This window comes from Zeugodacus cucurbitae, chromosome 2 (genome assembly GCF_028554725.1).
Source record: "Zeugodacus cucurbitae isolate PBARC_wt_2022May chromosome 2, idZeuCucr1.2, whole genome shotgun sequence".
NCBI classification, from domain to species: Eukaryota; Metazoa; Arthropoda; class Insecta; order Diptera; family Tephritidae; genus Zeugodacus; species Zeugodacus cucurbitae.
Window position 1 is genome coordinate 77,949,809 of NC_071667.1, and position 27,658 is coordinate 77,977,466.

The 27,658-nt window shown below is 37.3% G+C and overlaps 1 protein-coding gene across 3 annotated transcripts in view; it reads left to right on the plus strand.

Annotated features, from left to right (window-relative positions):
* The window catches only part of LOC105213295 (uncharacterized), a 266,273-nt gene that overhangs the window by 104,121 nt on the left and 134,494 nt on the right, over positions 1-27,658 (plus strand). For all 3 annotated transcript variants that reach the window (XM_054225386.1, XM_054225387.1, XM_011186008.3), the window contains one exon: positions 17,963-18,015. The gene's annotated coding sequence lies outside the window, so the exon portion shown is untranslated. The remainder of the gene's footprint in view (positions 1-17,962; positions 18,016-27,658) is intronic.

Genomic DNA, 27,658 nt, shown 5'->3' on the forward strand with positions numbered 1-27,658 from the left:
AAGTATGACGCCGCAACAACAACAATGTTCACAAAAATTAAACGGAGAAAAAATGAAATAAAAATCAACAGAGTGTGTGGGAAAGAATTCGCAAATAGACAAAATATAAAAAATAAGTCGGAAGTGGAAGACACAGTCAGTCCACAGTCCATAACCGGGGGCAGCGCCCAGCACTTCACTAACGCAGCAGGCCAACGGCTGTCCGTGTGTATGAAGAGAGCGAGGGAGGTGGCGTCACGAATGTTGCTGGCGACTAGAAGACGAATAGACAGGCTTCACTCACAGGCGGCTGACTAGTTGGAACGTTGGCTATTTGCCTTGAACGGCCGGCTGCTCAGGCGGCGGGCGCGTACGGATGTGCGGAAATAAAAAGCTGTGAAATGAAGTGATCCTTTTTGTTACAGCTTGTGTGCGCCTTTTTATGCTGATTTTCTCCATTTTTTATAAACACACACATACTCATACATACACATGTATATAAAATATAAAAAAAAAATATTTATTTATTCTTTTTATATGCTTCACTGCCATTGATGCTTTGTCATGTCTGCTTCTTGTTGTTTTTGCTTGTGGCTGTGCTTTGTGCGTCGCTTTTGTCTTTGGTCTTTGTGGCATGAGTGTGCGCGCAGCGAGCAAAGATGACATATCGATGGACTGTCAGGCCGTCGCTTGGACTTAGTGAACTTTTACGGTTGTGGACATGTAAGGATATATATTTGTATATACGTATGTATGAATACATATTTACATGTATGAGAGTTACTCGAAATCTCCAGCTCAACTTGCGTAGGCGTGCGCTGAAGCGACAATGTCAAGCCGTCAGTTAGCCGAACAAGCTGTGATGTGGATGGACGATAGAGTGGTGTGCTCCTTTAGCTAAAAGCAAAAGCAAGCACACAAAAAAACCTCTATGTCCCGTTATGCACAACGCATATTTGTGCTGCTTGAACTGCTTTTGTTTATATTTGCTGAGGGCAGTTGGTTTTTAAATCGTCCTCTCACTAGCGGTCAATTGGCGTGTGTAAGTCAGTCACTGTGTATTTGTGTGTGTGTGTGTAGGGTAGTGGAGTGGCGCAACATCATGTGACGGCACTTCGGTGAAAGTCGCCGTTGCAAATGACCTCTGAAGAGGGCGGGCAGTTAAATGTATTGTTGCAGTATGACAGTGATGCTTTGTTTTAGATTGAATGGAAATGTAAATAATTTTGACGGAAATGTATTAAGATTGACAAAGAAGGTTGGCAAATTCGCAAAAAATTTGTAGGTGACGAGAGTGGAGTTTATATATTTATTATAGGAACGCTTGAAAGTCTCTGTAGACTTCAAAGTAGGAGTTATTAAAATTTTATTATTGCCAGCAAAATTTTATTGGCTAGAAATTTATATTTTAAATTATATCTATTTTTATAATATATATAAAAAAAATAATTATTGAGGTCTTAATGAGTAGAGCTCTAGGTCGCGTAGAATTACTATAGAAAAGGTCATCAGTTGTACCAAAATTTTTCGGAAGAAAGCTAATTAAATATGTTAATTCAGTAACGAAAAACTGTTTCTGGTCCTTCTTTTACACGAAAGTTGATAAGTAAGGACTGAATGACGATTGGTATATCACCCACGCTGTGGTCATCTCTGAGGAACCGCTCGACCGATTGCAACGAAATGTTATTCAAGATGTTCTACTAACATCCTGGTGCCATAAGTCGAAAATGTTAGAAATCGGTTCACTACCACGCCTACTTCCCAAGAACCTAAGTGTCTTTGGATAATATTATATACCGAAATTATCAAAATCCATCGATATGTTTTTGAAATTCTATTAGTATTCTTCTTAAAATGTGCCTCTGTATCAAAAATTGGTAAAATCGGGTCATAACTTCTTCTACTCGAATATACATAATATTAGGGTTTTCAACAATCCGGTGGGATTATACTGTATGTATCGAATTTATACCGAACTTACTTTTCTCTTTGTTTTGTTTTCTTATTTCTTTCTGAATTACTTATATACCTTTATTGCCTACAATTAGGAGCGTTATTTTTTGTTTACCAAAGTTGATGAAAAAGAGAAACTACGCCATTTTGTTTTATTAAATTGATTTTTAAAATATATTTAGACCTTCCGGCATTCGGTGTATTTACGGACATGTAATTATATATTATCATAAATTTTCCAAAATTCACAAAATAAATATATATTGCCTACATGTAAGCGCATTGTGCTAAATTAAAGTCAAAGTTATAGAAGTTCAGCTGTATTTTATTTATTTATTTTTAATAATGAAAACATAGTTAAGATATTTAATTTAAGTGAAATTGAAAAACCAACTGCCGACTGTAAATGTTTGAAGAGTTTATATATCAAAGAGGCAATTTAAGTAAATTTCGAAATCACATGATATCAGGATGCAAGTACAGTCACGTATATAATTTATTTCTTATATGTATAAACAATATCCACCTTTTTATCGATAATAGTTGCCGGAAATCTTGCAACATTCCAAAAAAGGTATTTCGCTACAAATCATTTTTCGTATTTACGGCCTCAACCAACAATAAATTTCAAAACAAAATGTATGCAGTTGCTCTTAACTCATTTAGCAAATAATTTGATTGATACACACTACACAGTAAACTACCAAACCTGGAGACGAGACCAATGTAGTATATGACTAAGCTATCGACTTTAATGAAATTAAATCGCAAAAGAATCAAGTAATTTATTTTACTTAACTCGACTTCCACATGACTTGACCACATTGTTATGCCGCCCAGCAACTGGCCAATAATAGTCACTGGCCCTGGAATGGGATGGATGGAGCGCTCACGCCAAAAACTTTATATGTATATGTTGTAAGGGAATATATGTTTATGTATATGCGTCGAGTCGGAGGAATGAAAAATTGGTTACTTTAAGCCCAACCAACCGCACATAAATATATGCTTGTTTTTGTTGTTACTCACACAAATACACACACACAGGCACATTACCCAACTGATTTCCTGTGCTCAAATAAATCGAAGTAGTTTTTTTGGGAGCGTTATTGCCACTATGCGACAATTTCCTACGAACATCGACAACGTTTAGAAGCAAATAATAAATAAATAAAAGAGGAAAGCAAAAACTTGAAGGTCCTTTTTCACACAGCCACACATATACGCTCATGTGTGTGTATATGTGTGTTTTGCTTTGCGACATTTTGTGAACAAACTTCGCATAATTTCCTATTTAAGAATTTGTTTTCGTACACTTAAGCTATTTGCGAACAAGCGTACACACACATACAAACACCACAACAACAACAACACATGTGTGTATGTGTATATGAGCGCCTGCATGTGTGCGTGTGTGTCGCATGTTAAGTATGTCCTGCAAATGTCCTGCTTATGGGCGCATAGCGTGGTAAATTGAAAGGCAACATATTGATGGCAAAATATTATAGTTGAGCGCGCTTCCTCAATGTGGGCGCCAGCCCAGCCTAAGCCAATTGGACCAAATCGAGACATTCACCAGCTAAAGGACCAAAGAAGAGCAAAAAAAAAAAACAAAAAAAGGCAAAAAATAAAGCAGCAAATAAACACATGTGAGGCAAATATAAATATACAAATATACGCCAACATGCCTCTTAGTCCCCCTGCTAGCGTCGTGCTGCGTACAAATGGCCCTCATTTAACCTCATGTCCGTCCTGTTTGGCTCACATGGCGCTCATATGACGTTCAAACTGTGTGTGCTTCATAGGAAAGGAAAGGAAACGCTCACAAACCCAATTGTGGCATCAAATCTATCCATGTGTGTGATGGCGACCGCAGTTCGAACCGTATAACGCCGCCTTTGATGTAACTTGAGCGCGAGGGCGATTGTGCTTTCTAAATGCTGCTCATTGTGCTTTTTTCATTTTTGATTCGCTCTTCATCTTAAGTATTCAGATTTCTTTTTTGTCGTCATTTGTGTTATTTCTTTGTCCCTCATACCATTTTTCCGCTTTGTTATTCGGCTTTAATGTTTTCCTAAAGCGGACCGTACTCGTTTCGGTTTCTATTTCATACGTTTACTTTACTTCGAATTTGCGCTTTTGGGCGAGCGGAAATAGTTTGAATAGTTGAAGAGCAAAATGTTTTGGCTTTTTACGGAAATCGTGCAGTTTATTTTTGTATAAAATTTAATTGAAAATTTCAAATAACTACTCATTCAGCAGAAACAACAACAACACTTATTTGTTTGCACAAGCAAAGGTATTTGTAGTGAATTTGTGGAATTTGTGGAAAGTGCCTTTCGTACAAGTTCTGGCGATTTTTCTGTATTTATGTGTGTTTGTTTGTGTAGCTGAGCTTTGGATAACTTATTTAGTTGCGTGTTTAAGTTGAAATAAAAATGATTTAGTTGTATATGAAAAATGAAATGTGACTAGGAAAGAGGAAACAAGATTAAGGCTACCCGTATTTAGGTTTTTTTCTTTTTTTCTTTATGAGAGAATCCCATTAACCTTTTGTGGAATGACTTTTTTATTTAAAATATGATACCTAAAGCACATTATTTGGCTGAGCACCTAATAAAGTGAGAATAGTATCTAGATGCCCTTATTAAGGAATGACTCATTGACGATCCTTCTCTATTTACCTTGGGAGGTTCAGATTGGTATCATACGTGATAATATATAAACGACTACAGTTATATCTTAGCATAGTTACATCTTAGCATATGCCTTTTAAGACCAAGAAAGCTTTGAGCTTTTTAAATACAAGAAAGCTTTGAAAGTTATTACTAATTTTAAGATCTTTGATAATATTGCTATTTTGCTCTGCTCTGCAGTAAAAGCTTAAATCGATGTATTATTACAAATTTCAAGTTTGTAAGAGCTTTCTATACAAAAGTTCATATGAAAGCTTTTGATAATATTTAAGTGAAAGTTTATAAAATTCATTTGTGCTTTCGGCGCTAATTTTCGTCTATTATCAAATAGAGCAATTTACTGTCACGATTCAATATAAGTATCTTTAGAAATATTAAAATTCATAGGAAGCTTACTTGATATCATATCTGGAATTTATCAATGGATATCATTTTATATACCATTACACTATTAATTTTATAGATTATAAGAGTTTTAAGATAAATAAAATATTCCTGAAAGCTTTTCGGAGCTTCTGTATCTAGTAAATTCTGTAAATTTATCTATGTAACACTGAAGATTTCGAAAACCGTTGATTGACACTATACTTTTTATCGTTGTAAATAGATATTTATAAATAATAATGCTAAGATAGTAACTGTAAAACTCTTTTATCATAACTATTAAAAATAAATATTATTTGAAGACAAAAAGTGATTGTTGAGTTGTGAGAGTTTAAGGATACAAGTGATCATACTGAAGAAAAATATTTGAATATTTTATTTTTGATCAGTAGAGTACAAAATCATAAGTTCAAGCCATCCGGTGTTGGAAGCTTTTACGCTAGTATGACGTCATTTGAACAGTTGATGAAGTTAAATGCACTGAAAATCGATTAGCAGTACACGAAATCGTTTAGAATATTCTCACTATTATTGAATTTTATTCTGCGTACTTACATAGCTCCTATAGCGTATAGTCTGTATCAGAATTTCTTTAATGTAAATTCGGGTTCCTACATAAGACTAGTGAAATTTAGTAAAAACCGATTCTTAGCCATAAATTATAAGACATACGATATGGAAAAACTTGGACACTATTGGAAATTATATCGACTAGACAAACGATAAATAGATTGACTCCAGTGAACGATGAAACTTGGGATAAAAGCTTTATATTGTGATGCCTATATCTATAATTTACATAAGAAAGCAGGTTTTCCAAAAAAAAATTAATTAGCAGAAAGCAAGAAATAAATAAATAATAACACAAATAACAGTCTGCTAATTTTACACAGTTTTGATTAGATACACCATTATCTGCAGTTACTCTTACAGTTGAAAGAGTGTGTGCATAAGTACATTAGTCTGGTATATTACAGCACATTGCCATTGCTCATAAATTCACTTAACTACACGGCCAATTGGTTTCAATTTGACAAAGTGCAACACCGCACACACTTTCTCGCACAGATACTCAAGCTGGCAAAAACGCAGCGCGCCGAAATGAATACAAATAAAACAAGTTTTTCTTTGCTGAGCACACTTACACTCTCACTCACGCTTATTTCTCTCTAAAAAAGCAGCATTCGGAACACATGTAAACAGTTAGTGCGCGGCGCCAACAAAAACAATGCGCATTTCTTGTGCCAAATGGCCGCTTTTTGCACCAATTTCGTCTGCTAGTAGCGTCTCCCTCCACTGTCTGCTCTGTTGCTATCTACCCCCTGCCCCTCCTGTGTACTAATCTACCACTCACATTCGTTTTTGGCTGTAATTTGTTTTCCTCCGGCTGACGTTTTTCGACTCGCCGCTGCCAAAAAGCTTCTGCTTCGAACTTCTGCTGTTTACATTTGTCGGTTTGTTTGTGTGAGTGTGAGTTCGAATGTGTGCCTGTGTGTTTGTGAGCGGATGCAATCTGCTTCGGTTCTTGTGCGATCGCTGTCAGCTGTTTGGCAGCAGTTGGGTAACGGTTTTTTGCGGCGCGTAATTGAATGGCGTCATGACAAATACGAGAATTGTCACATCACATTTTCATTTCGATTCGATTTTTTTGTTGCTTCAGACTCATGTATGGTTTTTGTGCTCCTTATCAGTTAACTTAACTTTTAGTGAATTGGTTTGGGCATAGGGATTTTGTATTGCCTTTTTTCTGAAAATCCAAAATCAATGCTCATTTTGTGTTCGTGAATGAGTCTTCCATTGAACCTATTGCGCTATTCACTAATGTTTATTCCAACTGCCTATGTTTCATCAAAGTTTTGTGAGCAGAGAATCGAACAAACAACTGGTATAAATCATCTAGAGTAGTATAATTAAATATAAATTCAATAGAATGGATTTATACCAGTTAGTTTTTGGTTTAAGTGGTGAATTTTTAATGCGAGAGCCGCGCTGAAAATAGCGAATAGAGTCGGGCAAGGATATAGTAAAATTTTGGGTAGTGGCGAATCAAACAAGCAACTGGTATAAATTTAAGACAGTGGTATAATCAAATAAACGGCAGATTAACAAAAAAACAACTAAACTTGCATTGTGGCGAATCGAAGTAGCAACTGGTATAAATCAGAGAGACTGGTATAATCAAAATGATAAAGCAGATTAGCTACTTAAGCTCTATTTTCATGCTGAGGCTAATAAGTGTCAAATTTAATTGGAGAATTGACTTTACCATGCTAATAATCATGCTCTCAGGTATCGATTCTGCTTAAAATGCGACTATTATGCTTACAACTTCTAATCGCTGCTTTGGTGTATGACTCAAGCAACAGTTCTGCAACAAGAAAGAATACTCATACTTGCAACATTATACCGTTAAACGAACTTTGAGTAGAAACCGAATACCCAAGTGGGGTGCATAATTAAATCAGATTACATTTAAAAATTCCATTTATATTTACCGCCTGTCGCGACACGTAAATCATGATTAAAATGCTTAAGGCGACACAACTCCAACAGTGACATCGCCAGTGACTCGGTGACTCGGATGCCGGCTGTGATTGCGACCACCCTGATGGAATGTGTGTGCACTTACCAGCTGGCACTATGTAAATATATGGCAACGAGATTGAACGCAGAGATAGAGTAGGCGGCGGAATAGAGTGGGTGTCACGGTATTGAGTGGGGGTGGGAAGCAGGAAAGTTACCCAACTCGTTAGCTGGTTAAAACCGGGCGAGTTGCTTGCTGGCTTGTGGCATAGAGGAGGAAGTCGAGCGAAGCGCTAACGGTCAGAGCAGGCACAGTTATGCAGCACCGCCAGCTGGTTGACTGTTGGTTGCCTACTGCGCCCAATTGACTCGTTGGCTAGCGCACTTTTTTCGGTGGGCAACAAATTGCCAAAAGCATAATGAAATGAAAATAGGGAAATGGAATTTTGAAATATGGGCCAAGCGGGGAGTAGCGCCGCTTTGTGTGGTTACTCGTGATTTTTTGCAATCTCTACAGCTTCCGCCTATTGTGCGGTGTTGTGGAGTCACATGCACGAATAGATGGCAATCGCAAAAATTACAACATATTTCGTTTTTGTTGATCTATTTTCGGCTATTATTATTATTTTGTGGTTGCGCTTTTGAGAAATGCGATTCAATTTCAGTGACAAGACCCAACTAGTGTGGCTTGTAGGCAAATGACTACGGCAGGGTAGTAAGGCTGGGGGGGTCAAAACTGAAAGTTGACGCTTTTAAAGTGACAACTCATATCCTTTATGGCAAGCGCAGCAACCTCAAAGGTTGAAAGGCGAGAGCGCGCGGTGAAAGCGCTAAGCGGAACATCGGTCACAGCAGTTACAACAAAAGCAAAACAATGAAATTGCATGACCTGAGTCCGGTGAAAGTTGGCAGAGAGTGAAGGAGGGCGGAGATGATAGAATAAAATATTTAGCTGATTCGTGGAAAAATTACAGAGAATGTGAAGGAAATAAATAAAATACAGCAAAGGATTGTGCAGCAATGAAAATAGTGACTACAAGCAAAAAGTGACTACAATAGCAACACAAAAGTGACAAATCAGTAACAGCATTTAAAAAAATGTGCACAATACAAAAACACGAAACAAGCTGGCTAACAATTGTGTGAATTGCAAGGACCTGCAAGCACAGTGACGCAAGAGTGATTAACATTGCGGATTTTTTATAAATTATTAGTTGAGAGCTGCTTCAGATGAGTTATATAAAATTGTTGCCTACATTTAGGATGAGCAACATCTCAAGAATTTCAAAGAAAAGGTAGCAAAAATCGAAAATATATTTCCAACAAAAGGAAATATTATATATTGGCACAAGAGTGAATAAAAGTTCGAACATTTTACTTAAAAATTATTAGTTGACGGCTGTTTCAAAGAATATATATATAAATGTTGCCTACGTTTAGGATGAAGTTTTAAGAATTGAAGAAAAAAGGTATCGATGGGTGAAAATATATTCCTAAATATAGGGAATCTTGTAAGTTTTCACGTTCAACCGAATGATATAAAACAAAAATCTTTAGGATCCTGATATGTAGGAATAAGCAACAGGCGGGATTGATTAAAATTAAATATTTCGTATCATCAGCACTATGGACTTATGTTTCAAGACAATTTTCGTCGGCAAAATCTTTCTCTTCATTGCATGCTTAGGTTTAGTTTCAGCTTAGCGCTGAAAATCTTCAATGGCATTCTCAAATTCCACTTTCTAAAGCTCAACGGAATTTTTGGGACCTTGTGAGAAGACAGATGGGTGAAAATTGATGGCGAAAGGAGCTTATACCATCTTAACGGCTTAATGGCTTAATCCCAACAGTACAGAGGACGAAATGAAGTGGAAGAGGACAGATTCAATCAAAATCTAGTTTTAGGAGGCTACATCTAGTATCGATTTACTATATATATATTGATGAAGGTAGCCATCAGTGCTGATGGAATGGGTCATCATCATAACTACTGATCAGTATCTCAAATGAATAACTTTTATGATACGAGCAATGCTCATCTTGATCACTGTGCGGCACTGCAAGACGCTCAGCAGATGCCAGAGATAACGGAGCATGCACTGCGAGCATGCTGGCAACAATAGCGCGCGCCAGGCAAAGGACGAACGAGTATGCGAAAAATTTATCCAATTTGGCAAAAATTTGGGTCAGCAGAAGGAAGTCCAACAAAAAACGAAAATAAAAGACAAGCAAGTAATCATGAATGAAGCAGATAGATAACTCGATACGATGGGGAGACAGAGAGATGAAGCTTTAAAACTCAAAGTGCATGGTAAGCAATAATTTCTTCTTGCAGCGTCAAGTGCACGAAGCGGTGACGCCACGATGGCGTAATTCGATATCCAATTGCACGGGCAGCATACAACAGAACAACAACAACACAGCAGTTTTAATGCACAACAACAACAACAAGTAATTGTGTGGCAAAAGCAACCGAATGGCATGAATTAAAGGTGAGTTGTGAGATGCGTGCGACGGCAGCTGTGGGAATCGATTGCCGTTACGCAGACAGCGTTGCCAACCGCAAACTATTTGCTTTGGCAATAAACGCACGAACGCCGAGCGCGCAACGTGCAATAAATTAATATGGATGCGGTGTGGCAAGCGGCGAGCGAGTGAGTGCATCAATAAACAAGAGGAAGGCAAGAGAAAGTGAAGAAATAAAATAAGCAAATGCAACAATAACAACAATGACAATGGCGAGGGTCACCAAAATCGTTGCTGCCACACTTGTATTGTTTGTGGCAACAAAAGCGCAATAAATAGCATCGATATGTGCGTCATGCGTGTATGGCAAGCAGCAGAGAATTGCAATAGCGACAACAACAACAACAAATAGTTATATTTAAAATGTGTTTAAGTCGCTTGACACCGTTACTTGCCCCCACCTTGCCATCGCCGCAGAACTTTGGCTACCACTACTTTTACTGCATGTGGCACATTGTGAAATTTACGGCAGATTACAAGCTTGGAGCGATGCATATGTTGCAACCTTGCCACGAAATATGCGCAAATAAATTTGGTTGCAAAATAAAAGCAAGGAATATATAGAAAAAATAACGGAGAAGGGCACCGCTACTTGCCACGCAATATACACTTACTTGCCGCACGCAACCGTTTTCGTCCTTAGGATGCGCTTATAATATACCACTTGCCACATGCATACCGCTTGGCTTATTTAAAGTTGCCACATTTGCATGCAAATACCCAAACAAATCAGGCATAAATATGAGTAAGACGCTCGGTTGCTGTGCTTGCTGCGGCCGCTGCTTCCTCTTCTTGCTTCTTCTTCTTGCAACGTAAGTCTGCATTTTCTTGGCACATTTTATTTTCTATGCAACGCCTTCATATTGGCGCAGACTGCTGTTTAAGTTCATGCTGTTCCATTGCATTTACTTTGCACTTACAACAATTTGTGGCAAGCTATGCTGGTCGCACACTGCACGCGTTGCACACTCAATTTATCATTTCACCTGCCACTGCCACACACATATACGCACGCCGAAATAAGTGTACATAAATTGCGGTCGATTTGTGGCATGCTACGTCTACTTGCCACATGCGGCGCTTATGCTTGATTGCTTGCACCGAAGCAAAAGAAAAGCTGTATAGAAAATATACTCGTAACCTATGCTGATTGCAACTTGCGGCAGCTTCACAAAATTACAACAACAACGTATACAAATATACCGTTTGTTTGGAGTATGTTCGCCAGCAGAATTTTGTTGCAATAACTTTCGCTGCCTCATGTGGCACGCAACTAACGATGGCTGCTTGGCCGTGCAACACTTTTATGTATATGTATATATGTATATGTGCCACATACTCACACAATGCAGGTGTTGCAACAGTGAAAGTGGCTTGTGGCAGTTGATGGTTGCCACTTGTGCTGGCTTCCGGCAGCGAAGTAAGCGATAAAATCGCCGTCGTGAATGCATGTAGCTAGCAATACACTTGCAACAGCACTTACACTTGCTTTTGTTGCACACATTCGCGTTGTTGCAACACCCTTACAGCACATGCAACGCTGTGACGGTGCAACGCATCGCACATCATCTCTAATGAAATCCACCGATATGACAGCTCGTTGCTAACGCATTTAATGTTATTGTTGTAGATGTTCGCATTGTTGTTGTTATTGTCGTCGTAGTTGCATTACTTAGTGGCATTTTATCGCCACTACAACAACGTTGTCACATGTGCCGCGCAATATTATGAGGCGACATGACACATGACCTGGTGTATGTGTGTATGTTGCAAGTGTTTGTATATGTGCCACATGCGAGTGTGTGTGAGAGTATGATGAGCGTATAAAGTTAGTTGAATCGTTCAACTTTCGCAAGGGTTGGCTTGTTGCAATCTATGATATATGGCACATATGTATGTATGTATTTGTTGCATGTTGTGAAAGAACTTTCGCAAGTGGCAAGTGCGACGTAGAAGAAAGTGGAATCAAGTGAATTTCATAAAGTTAAATTGGATTGAATTGATGTGTGGGTGTGTGCGCACAGTTTGTGGTGTGAAGTTAGTTGCATTTGCTGTTAGACATTCTTCACAGACTGACAGATGTCAAGCGACACACGTGATTTGCGGCGATTTTTTTGATATACATAAATACATATAAATTTTTTAGTTAAAATGCAGGTGGAAATGGAAAAGTGAGGTTAGAAGATTGACACAGTGCAGAGCTTTCTGCTGCGTCACAGTTTTGAAAGACTTGACTTTAGCGCGACAATGACGTTTAATTTTTAGGGAGGGTGGCACTTTGATTCGTAAGATGTCCAAATGTGATATATTCGCAGAAAAGCATCCCTTGGAATCTTAGCAAAAACTTAGTAAAACGGTTATGCCACCATAGACCGCTCAATATAATACTGTCAGCCTCAGCAGACGTTCTACTGTCTTTACTTGGCAACTATATTTCAATACAAATTCAAATAAAAGTATCTTACAGCATTTTATCGAGGGATTTACGAAAGTCTTGTGTTTGATTCACACTTTGCAATAGTGGACATTTTTTGTTAGGTGATAACTCAATTACAAGATACTTAAAGATTACCGAAGGATTTTCGAAATTATTTTCCTGTATTCACAATTATGAAATTTATTATTAGGTGGCAACTCTATTCGAAAATGTTTAAAGATTGCCAAAAAAATTTCCGCTGGATGCATATATTGGCTTATTTTCGTCATTGCTTTTTCGAATATTTTCATTTTATGCTTCCGATGAGATGAAATTTATCTCGGGAACCATTGTTCGGATCGCTTCAATTCCAGTTCCAATGTTATATTCCTTTCATTAATATAATTTTACGTAGTTTAGAAGTCTTTCGATACTATCAAAACAATAAATCATCTCAATTCGTATATATGTATATATACGTAAGGTTCTGAATAACGAGCAGTCAGATCACTCGAGACAATGTTCATTGGTCACTAATGTAACTGTCAACTAATGAACGTTCTAACCTTGGATTTTATGAAAGTCCTTCAACGACACAAGGCCTGAAATTCTATTTGGCATTAAGAATCGGTAGATACGACTCCCGTTTTGTCGGCTTTCGGGTATAAGTAATCGGAATGGACGTCGTCCGTCCGAGTTTCAATTCGACACTACTGTTTCAAATTAGTTCGGGAAATCTTTTTACAAGTACAACAACAAAATGATGAGATAAGTGTGTTTCAAAGCTCAAGACCCTATTATGTCAATCAAAATCGGAATAGGGTAATCTTGAAGTAGATCTATTATTAAATGTTCCATAGGCGTTATTGAATAATTTGAATGATCTTCAACTGTCGGGAAGTGGTCCCACAGTTCAAACCAATCGACAAGAGGAAAGAGAGAAAAGAAAAAGTCTGAAGCTCAATAAACTGCAGGAAAGAGATGGCACAGGTCTTTGTCCGTCAAAGAATTCGTATTAACATGACGAAGTTAAACATCCTTAACATATTTCTCTAAGAAATACGGTGAAATGGACCATGGTGAAAAACTAGACAAGCTTCCATACATATTTCCGTGTCTTTGAACGTAAGTAGCTCTATTGGTCCTACCGATTTAGTAATAAAATAAGTTGGTCTTTCAACAAAGGTAGCAGAAATTTTTTTATCGAAGCTTCCACACGACATATCGACTATACAAAAACACCTTTATAATACAAAGTTATAATAACATCCTACCTAAACGACGAAAGTTCAAAGACCCCATAAAACTTTAATGCTGTTTACCGAAATCCATTTTTCGTAGCAAACAAGTAGAATATGTTACTATGAGTACTTCCGAAGCGGCATAAAAGTTAAGAGGCACTCAACTGCATATGAATCCAACTTGCACCCCGCATTAACTTCCCGTTGTTATTGCTATGGGCATAAAAATTGTGATTGTGCCACAATTCGTAAGAGCGCCCAATTTATGGACCGTAATAAATCGCTAAGTCACTATGTGTCACCGACAATTATTGAAGCTATGCTCCTGTGGGCTTACCTATTTCTATGTGTTGCCACACGCGTCTGCGTCGACATTTGTGGCGGCGTGGCGGAAAATGTTGCAATTACAATAAAACGCATCATTAAAATGCTGATGTTGGGCAAATTGCGTACGCGGCAAGAAGTATGCGAAGGTGAGCGAAGTGAGAAGAAAACACTGAAGTGTTTGTCGAAATGATAAAGTGAATGAAAGCGAATGAAGGTAAACAAGAGGCGGTGAGGAAAAAAAACCATTGACGGCTGCCAAAGGAATGGAGCATAAATTCGCACCTCCTAATCAGCAAAGCGCGACGCGCAAACAATCTAACGACGAAGGAACAAGCGAGCGCTCGAACGACTGACGACACAAACGAGCAGCAATTCAATTAAAATATGGCTGCCACGAGTGACGTGCAACAAATTTACACTTACAAGTACCTGTCACGGAGTTGCCACTCAGCAACGCGTCTTGGGGGACTCTAAAGAAAGCTATAGGTACTCCCTATTTATATGAGAGGCGGGAGGTGGCACACGTCTACTTAACTGTCAACTGCTACGTTGCGACGCTTGCCGCTTTCACAGTTCGTCAATTTTTATGGCCAATGCGCGAGTGAACGCGCCATAAACACGCGGACAGCCGTAGCGGTAATGGCTCCGCGCTACGGCTGACAATAGCAGCAGCGAAATTGAAAGTGTGGCAAAGAGCAGAAACACGTTTGTAGCAAATTCGCAACGCGGCGCCTTACGTAATTCCATTTTTATTCAAATTTTTTCTCGCGCGGTGAGAGCTTGATTTGCCGCTGACCGCGTGCGAAATAGCTTTTCACTAAGAATTTTTTTATTATATTTATTTTTCTTTTAAATACTTTTTCCTGGTGATTTTATTCCATTTCTTCGGGCGTTGTTGTGGTGTGCATTTGCTTATTAATGCGTTAAGTACTTTTCAGGGGTCACACCGATGGCTGTGATTCTCGAATGTCAGCAGTCGACGGTATAACAGCAAATAATTCTGAAAACGTTTTCGTTCTTTTAATTTTATAAGCTTTGGCATAAAATTATAAGCTTAGTGTGTTGACACCCAGGACTCATTTGCATGAAACGCCTCAGAAATGAAATAAGAAAAATAAGTTTAGAAAAAAGTGTGTAGAAATATATGAGAAATTACGAATTTTCAATATTTATGCTGAGATTTTAATTTATTTTACCTTTTTCCCAACACGTTTTGTCACCCAAGCGAAATGCCCTTGAACTCTCCGTGGATTTATTGTAATAAATATTTTTAGTTTGCTGGCGTTAAATATTTTTTATACCCAACGAACATTTTTTATGAAGGCAAAATATTGTCCTTAAAAATATTTGGACCGAACCGACAGTTCGAAAGTTTGGATAGAGCTTCCTTATTCTTCTAAGTTCTCTACTGTCACCTAAATAATTCAATATCCGAAATAACTAGTTACTACAGAAATTTTGTCTATCGAAGATGGTACAAATTACGTCAGATGGCGCTGAATGTACGAGCCCCCGTCGTAATACCACTATCTCATTGGATGATAAGTCGAAAATATATTCAATATTTCGCAACTTGCTATAACCAATGTAAAACACAGCCTAAAGTTTGATCTATTTTAAATCTAAAGAGCTTTGAGCTTTCGCCGAAGCTTTCACATTTTTCGGAACATAAGTTTAGGAAGTTCGTGAGGGAACCTGATTGCAATTGAAGATTTTTTTTCACTCCGTGTTAACTAGAAATTTCCTGGAGATTAGGGTGAAGATATTAAAAATTCAATGATGATAGATACCAATGACTTAAAGATTCCAAAGGACCATGGACCAATATTGTGCAAAATATCAATGACAGTTTAGTAGAGTTGCTAACACCAACCCTTGATTGATTTCTTGTATTTCTAAAGAATTGAATTCTCTAATTGGATTATCTTAGAAAACGTTCTAACAAATCAAATTTAATTTGATGCAAGTTCAGAACTGATAAAGAAGGATTCTACGAACTAGAGGTGAGCGTCAGCGCTGACAAAACTGATCTCAAAAAAATTTCCTAATCCTAAATTAATGTGAGTTCTTTTCAGCTTGTGGAATATCTGCAAACAACCCAGCGATGGTTAAAAGTACTATGTGTACTATTGTGGATAGTTTATTAATTTTCGATGAGGAGCGATCGATAACTCCGTCTAAGGAAGTAGAAGAATAGACAGTAGATCATTAATCTTTATTGCCTCTAAAGAAGAGACAGGAGCTCAAAGTCTTTCCTGTCTTTAAAGAAGAGAGAGTAGATCAGTGGTCTTTCTTGTCACTAAAGAAGCGACAATAGATCAGTAGTATTCATTGTCTCATAGCATTTAAAAAACTATTAAAATTACCAGATTTCACGTCAGGAGTAAGCGCCAACCACCTTTCGTTAAAGCAGAGTTTATAAATGGCTTTACACGATTGAGCGCTGGGTTCAATTTATTATTCTTCAACAGTTAAGATGTGGAAGCGAAAGTGATTTATTTCCACTTTTAATTTTTTCGCCAAATCCTTTTCTTATTCATTTACCTCTTTCAGGTAGCAAAATGAATTATTTAGGACACTTGAATTCTGTTGGCGCGCTTTTGAAATTCAATACACATGGCGACAAAATCTTTTTTTTGTTGACACCAAAAGGCAAGACCTTAACCTTTTTTAACACAGGCACACTCACAAGCAATTATGACAATTTGGCGCCCGAAGAGTAACCCAACCTTGTGACTCCCAAATGCAACGGAATGCGCCCAGTGCCCATACGGACTGCCCTCTGGGAATTCACTTGGAGTATTTCCGGCACTGAGGGCGCTTTAGGATATGAATCTTAAATTTTCCGATAAGAAATTTTTTCACACTTTACCGTTATGGTTCTTTCGTTGGAGAGTTTGTTGAATTTTTTTGTTGCATTTTTCTTTTCGTTCTTTTCCCGGCTAACAGCGGGAATATGAATGCATTAAGACATCTCAACTGTTCGTGGAAGTGAGTTGGTCGAAGTGGTGGGGTGTCTTCACAGTTACAGTTGGGAAAATGCTCGGCGCTGGCGTTGCATGCAAATTTCCTTCATTCTCATTATTGCGCTAAATTTAACAAGCAGACACACCTAGAGAGAGTGGCATCTTTGCGTAGATTTCCCCTGCTTAAAAGGCTCTTCTTCTTATTTTTCTTCGCAGCGCAGCTTGATCAACACCAACAGCAGCACTTCAATGGCAATTCGAATTCGAATTGTGCATTGAATTTGAATTTGATTTTGCGATATTCCTATCATGAATTCCAATGCGGCAGCAAGAGTTGAGTGTATTGGTGTGCGTGTGGCAGAGTTTGGTTGGCGATTGACAGCATGCGAAATAACTAACGGGAATTTCGCGTATTTTTGCGTTTTTCTTACATTCCTCTCTACCGCTCGCCCCTCCAGTTTTCTTATGTTGATTTTCCAATTGTGTTATGCTGAATAATAGATGTTATTGTTGTTGTTGTGATTGTGAATTCATAAATGCGCAGGAAAAGATGCAAATGACAGCATTAAATAAATTCCAACACTTCGAATTGTACGAATGCCGCTCGGTGCGCGCAAATCTCTCATTTCTATTTGGTGCGAGGAGCTGAGGCACTTGGTGGCATTGCAAAATGAATGGCTTCGAATTGTTGGCTAAGATTTTACTCATTGCAAATAGTGTTTATTTTATGAGTGCTGACAAAATGACAATCCTTAAGTGCGGCTGGCGCTCCACTGGATAAACCCTCCGGAGTGGTTGGCTTAATGGGAAATTTACATTCTTAGCATTTCATTAAATATGCTAACAAATCGTTTTTTTTATTGTCCCAAGAAAGTAGAAGAAAAATGAAAATAAAAGTGATATTAATAACAACAAAAAAAGTAATTACATATTTAATTTTAATTGCAGATTTCGCGCTGAAAAGGTTCAACTGAAGATTCGCTCCGTTCGCAAATTGATTGGTGAGTGCGAAAAGGTCTTATTATTCTAATAATTTATGCAGCTGAAATAGCATTGGAGAATGAGTAATATTTTATATAACAGAGAAAAGAACTAAGAGATCACTAATTCATTAAGATGTCTCATAATGAACAAAATCGAATATGACCCATATTTATGTCCAATATTTTAAAATAGATAGTAATCTTAACAATTGTAAGTCTTGCTGAATGGAGTATACAACTTTTACTTCCACACCTTAGAAAATAATTTTGAAGACTTGACCAGTCTTCTCTTTTGTTTTTAATAATATGCGTCGATAAATGAAGTGTATATATAGGCAGGCTTTACTTTTTAAACATCCTTATAAAGTCAGTTACAAACCTAACGACCATAAAAGTGAGCTTTGCTTAGTGATTTAGGAAGTTATATATCAGTTCACTTACTTGACGTACCACCATTTTACAATGAAATATAAATTCTCCGATCAGATCAGTTGATTTAGATTATGAAAAAAGGTCTCACCTATCATCAGTCGTATACCAATTGATGTCTCAGAACCTCTAGGACCTCCCAATTGAGTTTTAAGAAAGCAATGATCTTCTCATATTGAAGTTAGGTCCATTCCAATATTTTACAGCTTTATTCGAAACTTAAAATAATTGTATCTCTAGTTTCCCTATTGTACTCTGTCAACTAATCAAAATTTTCTAAAGTGACAAGTGATTCAGAGTTACAAAAATAATTTTCACTCAAACAGCGTTTTTAGACAGCCAAATTAATTGATCAATAAAATTTTTTATTGAGAAACACATTTTTGCCTTTCTCGATAACCGATCAGTTGTAAAACATTTTTCTTTTTGCTTTTCATAAGAAGTTGGTAAGTTTCATCGGCTGATTAATATTATTTAGCAGCGACATCTACCGTAGCTTTTTTTGATCAAAAAAATTCAGCCAATCGCAGACAAAGAACGTACATCGTACGTCTTTGTCGAAGAGTTGCATTTGAGTTGTATAAATGTGGACTTTATTTTGTATGGTAAATCGATCTTAATTAGTGTTTTAATCGAGCAGAGGTCGGTTAATTGATCAATTAGCTCCTGTCTAAAAACGCTATAAATGACTATATTTTCCAAAAGAAAATTCTATATATAGTTACTGAATTCTTGAGCTGTTCTAATAATTTTAGCCAAAATGCAGACTAGTCATTATCCCAAAAACAAACGCATAAAATAAATAACATATTTTTCCAAACCGATTATTGATTTTGAAAAATTGCAAAATAATTGATAATTTGAGCAAGCGCAAATTTCAATGAACTAGGGTATACATATATTCTTCACAAATGTAAGTTAATTGAAATATATTTTGCCTTATTCTAGTTGGTAACAAAGAAAAGGCATCAGCCAATTTCAATAAATTATTATTTTTTGTCCAGGAAAAGAGAGAGGTAGGCTTTATAACACAATTAATTAGAAAGCATAGCAAAGCATATATACTAATATTATTGAAAAGGCTAGCCACCTTGCTTATGCATGGCTTATGAAATTATATTCAGCCAGTAATTAGTACAACAGCACAAAATAATTATCTCAACCAATTTTTCTCAGAATAAAAATACCAAAAGCCTCAAAAATATTTATATATCGAAATCAGTAAGCGATGAAGTAAATATGAAAATATACAAGAGTAGATATATATATATCTGAGTAGTTGTGTGCCTGTGTGCATCATCATTAAATTGGCTATGTTAATGCCCGTTATATGCCTCAACTGTATGATTTACTGTAATCGAGCGCTGCTGCTGAAGAGTTCAATCATGAAAAATATGAAATATTCATGGGAGCAAAGCTGGATTGTGCAACAGCCAATACCGAGCGCCATTTTGTCGATGATTTGCCCATACACATATAAATGTTATGTAATATTATGAGCGTATGCTTATGTCAGTTGGCTTGCATAAAATTGCACGAGCAGAAATTTCGATAAATCCGTTACAAATTCGGAGTGCGCTTTTCATGTTTTGCTGCACTTTTTTGAATTCACTTCCAAAAAAAAATTCGGTATATATGTATACATAGACTAACGGTTATATATATATTTCTATTCAAATCTTTATATATATGTTTATGTGTGTATTTAGTTAAATTTATAACTTTGCATAAGTCTTTTGTAATTCATACATGGATTTTATGAAGTTGTCGTCAAAGGATGTCAACATGTGTGTCGCCTACAATGATAGGGTCCATGCCATGTGTGTGTGTATGTATGGGTTTCTTGATTCAGATCAGCATGCATTCAGGCGCATAGACTTGCGTGCATGAAAGTGTCGTTCACTCGCTCGCCCACTTACTTGCCTGAGTGAATTGTCAGCTTATTCAAGTGGAAGCGGAACTCTAGCACTCAGCGCCAACTATGTACTATCATATAACGGTACCTACATATGCGCAAATGTTTAGACGCGGAAATGCTTATATAAGCAAATGAGTGTGAAAATATTTGTACATGCAACCCAATGAACCAAATTTGGTAAACTTTTTTGGACAAATTTTACGCGAATTTGAAGCCACTAATTGCAGGAATCGAAGAACTACAAATACTTCTATGGCTGTTTCAGTTACTTTACTGTTATGTAGGTTAATTATACATAAAATAAGTAAACAAGGGTTAAGTTCGGGTGAGTTAACGAACAATTTGACATATAGTCCATAAAGTCCTCTAGAATAACAAAAATCATTATATATAGTATATGAAGGTTGGGGATTGGTTGAACCGATTTTACACATTTTCGCCATAAAGCAACATTATATCCAAGTGTATACGTTCACTTAATTTTACTAAGAAATATACGGTATATAGTCCACCGGATGTTTGAAAATTCGTATATGTGATATATGGGGGAAGTTATAACCCGATTTTACCCATTTTTGGCATAGACATTTATTACAAGAAAAATATACCTTCTGAATTTCTATAATATATCTGTGAGATTTACCGTTATTTTCGGTAAAAAATTATCCACAGGCACTGAGGTTCTCATGTTCGTTATCTAGGGCCTTGAAAAGTTATAATCCAATATCGAGCGCGTCAAGAAAATTATATGTATATATTGGTCGATCTGAATTATGGTTCTTGACCCATAAGTGCGCGGCACAGGTTTCATTCAGGATCATTAGTAATTAGTAATTTTTGATTTTTGGTAGTTCCATTTTTAGATATCCGAGTAACAGACCAGGTACATTTTGACCTTGCCACAAATGAGAGATTTGAATAAAATTTTAAGTTTTTGGCTTGCTGGGTTAACAAATCCTGCAAAGTCCTTCATATATATTTCTTTACTTATGCATTCAGGTTTTTTTTACAGTAACAACAACATTAAACTTGCCTGCTAGCAATTTGTGTTTGATTTTTATGGCCGCATAAGGAAGTGCAGTTTATGGTTAAATGAAAGTGGAAATGGAGTGGCCGGCAAGCGAGGCCAGGCTCAAGCGTACCACAGCCGCTCATTGACAAAAGCAACTACCGTTTTACGCAAATCTACAATAAAATCACACACACACACAACTACAACAACTTGCCGCAATCTTCATGTGTTGCATGCCACATGTGTAAACATATATGTTCACATAACCTTTTAGTTGTTGTTGCTTGGCGTATCGCTTTTTAAATTCAAATTTAAATAGTTTTTTGCTTTCATCTTTTTATTATGTAATTTCATCATGCATTTTTCCATCACATTTTCTGCTCTTTCTTTTTGCTTTTGTTGTCAGTGGCAACACGCGACGCGACGGCAGCGATATGGACGGATAAGAGCGTTGATGTCGCAATTGCGTATGTAAATTTTTTGGTTGCCACTCGTCGCCGCGTTGAAGTGGCCAAAAGGGGGCGGGCAAGAAGCAGCTGATGGCATCTGCAAGTTATGCTGACAATAAGCCGCGGTGCTGTGTGACACTCGGAGCGGCTCGAGTCGGCGCTGAGTCGCATTGCATGAAATGAGTTTGGCGACTGGAACTCCCTTACTAATGTTGTTGTTCTTGTAAGCGCATAGTGATATTCGCAGCCATAAATGTGTTATTTTTATTTTTATATGTGTATGTTAATAACGACAGTGGAAAATTGTTGTAAGTTGTCGCTGCGTTGTCGCATATGTTGGCCATTGTTGCCACAAAACGAAAAAATAGCAACAACAAAAATGAAATACTAAAAAACTGTATGGCATATTCAGCGATTTGTGGTTGTGTGCGTGATTGTAGCTGCTGGTTGTGGCTGTGGCAAGATTGCCTTTGCGTATATATGTATATATGTGTGTGAGTACATGAAGCTGTGACTGCACCATTAAATTAAAATGCAACTTGCACTATATGCAAGCAAACACCCTCAAATATATGTACGTGTGTCGCTATAGTTGCCACTTGCGGCAAGCACCGCACTTGCAACGTTAGTATGCGCTTGGCATATACAGTCTAACTATCAGCGACAGCGTTTGCATTGGACCTCAAGCGCTGACACTCCGGTTTGTTTGCTCACACAGTCGTAAATTCTTACACCAACTCACACATACATACTTAGATATATTTACAGTGTAAAATGTCTGCTTTTCATTAGGCAATCTTGTGGCGCTTAAATGACCGCTTGCGGTTGCAAGTTTATTTGAGAGTCAAAATTTGACCATAAATTGTGCGGTAGAGTTGGGTAAGAACTGGTCGTTTTTTCGGGGTTTTTGATTGAAACATGAATTTTAATCTAAACTGCAGACCTCTATCTTCTCTATAGATAAACATAAACATACAAAAAGACATTTAATCCTTAAGGATGCTGAATACTTCTGGAGAGTCCAGATTACAATACGAAGTATTATTTTCTTAAGGAAATCTCTAAGAACCATTATATATTATTTTAATTCTAAAGATTCTAAAACTCTTATCAGCTCATCAAAATCTACACTAAAGATTTCCGAACATTTTTACTTTTAGGCAAGATGAAGTGTCTCATGTAGTGCACATTGATTTTGATACTCTTTTACAGACCTCAGTGTACTTCCAATATTTATATCTTCCATGTATTCACTTAGTATGAAATGGCCGTTTTTTCGATGCAAATAAAAGTGTCAAAGACTGGAATTCAATTTATCTATTTTCTGTATTTTAAATAAATGCATTTTGACCAATAGTATCCTTAATACGTAACCTGTTTCACAAGTTCAGTATTTTCCTTCATATTAAGCGCATAGCTCCTAAATGTAGGCAACGTTTAGTGTAAGTGAAAATCTGACAAATACATAATGGGAGTGTTTCAGGATGTATGCACTGATTTTGAAACTATTTTATAGACCGCAATTAGATAACGGTACCAGAGAAAAAATCTTATTCATATTCTAACACTCCTCGCTAATGAAGAAGCCGTTGTTGTCAACCACCTACTTCGTTATATTCACGTGCCTTCTTGAGTAACGTTGCAAGTAACGTGCCGCTCTTCAGCACAGTAAAAAGAATGCCCCAGCGCGACCTGTATTTAAAAATTACATAAAAACGTTCTCACTTCGCACACTATTTAACGCGCTGCGGATGCTTGCAACGCTGCCAGCTACTTCATTACACACATATTTAGCCAAACACGTTACTACTTACCTCACATACTTACGTTTTAGCGAGGCATCCCTTTAAATGTTGCATAGTTTCAGGCGCGGGCGCCACAACAAGGCCAAACTCCCACATATTTCCATACACATGCATACAACTGCAGTGATATTTACAAACAATGCATTCTCGCACATATGTGCCACAACTACCAAAACTTTAAATCTCCTACTTGCCACACGCCCTGTTGCTGCCACACCCTTTAGCGTAAACGCTGCACTTATGCTTATAGACACATACAGACATATGTATCTGCTCTATGCTCTGGGGTCGTCGCTGTCCAACCGCCATTGTGGCCGCCTTGCAATTCGCTGCTTTTATCCAAATTGTACAGTTTTTTTGCATTTGTGGCGTTCATGTGCGTGCGTGCAACATTTATACTTTCGCATAGCGGCAAGTACTTGCAATTCATTTCAGTTGTTGTTATTGTTGTTGCTCCTGTGGCATTGGCAGTAGCGGCACTAACCAGTTGGTGCTCTTCGTTAATTTTCTAAATGGACTTTTTTTCACTCGCCACTGCGACCCCATCATATTTTTTGTAAGTTTATGCGCCTGCTTATATGCTACACATTTCTACGCTTATGTGAATACTTGCAACACGTACACATTAGTGTTTCAATGCTGCAACATAAATTCTTCAGCGCGCGCTAGTATGTGTTTGCCAGTGTATATGTTGGTATGTGTTTGTTGTTGTTTTTTGCTGTAAGTGTATGGCAACGCTTCTGGCAGTGACTCGCATAAAAGCTTTTCATTTTTCAACTTTGTTTAAAGGAGCTACTGCTCCAGTTTTTCACTTCACATGCTGTCGCATACTCCACTTGTACTTATTAACAGCAACACAAGCAACAACAACAAGTAACAACAAAAACAACATCACCAACAACAACAGCAACGACGCAGTGCATATAAAAGAAATTTGCTAAATCAACAGCAGTAATGAAAACAAGCAATGTAACAACAGCAACAACAACAACACACGCTGTTTATACATCTCACTCTCATTCGGTCTAAATGCTGCATCATTATAGCCGCCATACAAATGCAGGACACAGAGTGACTTACTGTATATATGTATTAATGTGCTTGTGGGCGCTCAGCAAATGCAAACAACTTACAGTTTCAATTCCAACGGCAAAGGCACGTGACCATAATACTGCCTCAGTGCCCTATTGCCGCAACGCATGACTTAATGTGCGCTGTGTGCGCTCTGTTTAAACGTCTAAGTTAATGTGTCAACATCAACTGCTGTTGCTGTTGTTGTTGCTGTTTGTAAGTCAGCGTGTACTAAATAAAGTGTGCTTTTAAACAAATATTTTTCTTTTCCGCGATAATATCATATGGTGTGGGGTGTTTCAGCTGTATTGCTGCTATAATTAACGAGTTTTTATCGTAATTAACACTGAAGAGTTTTATCAAGATGTTGCGCTTGACAGAGTGTGTATGCTTTGAAGTGAGGCTTGTGTAGCGTACACTATAAAGTATACACTCATCTAAGTCGATGTGTAGCGTGTTTGAGCTGGTTTTGAGCTTCTTCGAGATAATCTTTATCCTGTCTGTTTTTCCTGAAGCTAAATGTTACTTCAAATCATTGGGTGAGTCCTTTGAAGTCAAAAGGTCTATCAAACTTAAACCTTTGACTCGTGATTTTTAACTCAGTTTCTTTAAAATCAAAATATAAAGATAAAGTAACAAATAAAACACTCTACAACTGTAAAAATAATGCATTTTGTCCAATATTATGCTACAAAAGACTTCTGTTCCACAAGTTCAGTATTTTCTTCATATTATGCCTCCAACAATATTCATATTTCACTTTTAGTAAAAAAATTAGAAATAATTACAGTGGAACTTCTCTAACTCGAATCACCATAATCCTCAAAAAAAAACTTCAAGTCAGAGAGACTTCGAGTTATAGAATTTTCATTAAAACATATACATTTTCAAAAACCTGTAAAATATAGATTTAAATAAAGTTTTATTTGCATACGTTAAAACATCTATTTTGTAATTTTGTTGGTGGCAGTTTGCTATTGTTTGGCTCTTGACGTCTATATCCCATGCCCTTGTTAGATGATTTATACAATCCATATGTGTAATATTTTATATTTTGTTTGCCTCCGACCAATATAGTGGGAATCTTTTAAAATTCTGCCTCGATAGTAAAATTTTAAAATTTTTATTATGTACTGACCACAAAGTTCCATTTATGGAAGGAAATTTGTATGAAAGTTACACTCTATTGCCTCTTCTAGAGTTCGAGTTATGGAGAACTTCGAGTTATAGAAGTTCAAGTTATGGAAGTTCAACTGTAATTTTCAAAGCAGTAACGAACTTCTAAAAATTATGAGTAAAACTATCGAGAACTTAGCTTGCATATCGCCAGTGACATTAGTGTCATCTGCGTGAAATTTTCTTGAATATACACAATAAAGAAAAGCTTTAAACTAGAAAAATTTTGAATCCATTCAATTTCGCAGAGGATTGGTTTTTTTTCAGCCTGGCGCTGTCCAATGTGATACAAATAAGACTCCCTGTTTATCAAAAATCTTTAAATTCAGCAAAATGCTTGGAATCTGTTACAAATTTCTTAAGACGGCTAATATCGATTCTAGCCAATTCGCTAGGATCGCCGAAAAAGGGCCCTCCGAGGTGTTTCAACCTCAGCCTGGCAAAAGCTAGACAATGAAGAAGGAAATGTTTAGATGATTCCACCTCGCCTTCCTCCATACAGCTTTGGCATCATTATCATTATTTTTCCATCATTATCCTACTCTAAACATAACCTAAACTAATTGTAAAAAATAAAAAAAATTAAACTGAAGAAGTAAATATAAGAAATACCTTCTAAATTTATGCACAGACTTTCTTGAGAAACTTCAGATTATAATTTTGACTGCAGCGCCATCTATTGATGAAGCATTTATTAAGAAAATAACAAATTTTTAAACACTGCAACAACTTGAGCTGATGACATATTTTATAAAAATAAATTTGCAATCTCTTTATATAAATTTAAAAAATCTTAGATAAGTTTATAACAAAACATTGCATATTTTTAACTTTTTCTACTGCGTGCCTCAAGTATGTAGTTTAAAGTGCTGTACACAACCAACCAAAGTCATCATCACGTACAACAAATTACTACCAACATATTGACGTGTTCGCCGACCACTCAGCCGAATATGAACGATGTGGCAGCCAAGTTGTGGAGCATATTACTGCCACGTCAATGCACTCGCCATTAGCACAGCTGCGGCGTAACAACTCGCAAATTATGGCAGGTCCACTAACAGCTAATGCAGCGCTGTACATACATATAAGTTGCGAGCCACAATTTGCAGCAGCCTTGAACATTTCAAACGCAGCAAACCTGCGCATTAGACACCAACCCGACACAATTTGGACAGAGGCTGCAGGTTGGCTTATTGTCCAACTGTCAAAGTCCAGCGTACAAAGGTGAGCGCCTTGAAAGCGTATGCCACATAACGGGTGATTTTTTTGAGGTTAGGATTTTCATGCATTGACAGATCACGTGGGATTTCAGACATGGTGTCAAAGAGAAAGATGCTCAGTATGCTTTGACATTTCATCATGAATAGACTTACTAACGAACAACGCTTGCAAATCATTGAATTTTATTACCAAAATCAGTGTTCGGTTCGAAATGTGAAAATCCGCTTTTTTATCGACAAATTTTGTTCAGCGATGAGGCTCATTTCTGGTTGAATGGCTACGTAAATAAGCAAAATTGCCGCATTTGGGGTGAAGAGCAACCAGAAGCCGTTCAAGAACTGCCCATGCATCCCGAAAAATGCACTGTTTGGTGTGGTTTGTACGCTGGTGGAATCATTGGACCGTATTTTTTCAAAGATGCTGTTGGACGCAACGTTACGGTGAATGGCGATCGCTATCGTTCGATGCTAACAAACTTTTTGTTGCCAAAAATGGAAGAACTGAACTTGGTTGACATGTGGTTTCAACAAGATGGCGCTACATGCCACACAGCTCGCGATTCTATGGCCATTTTGAG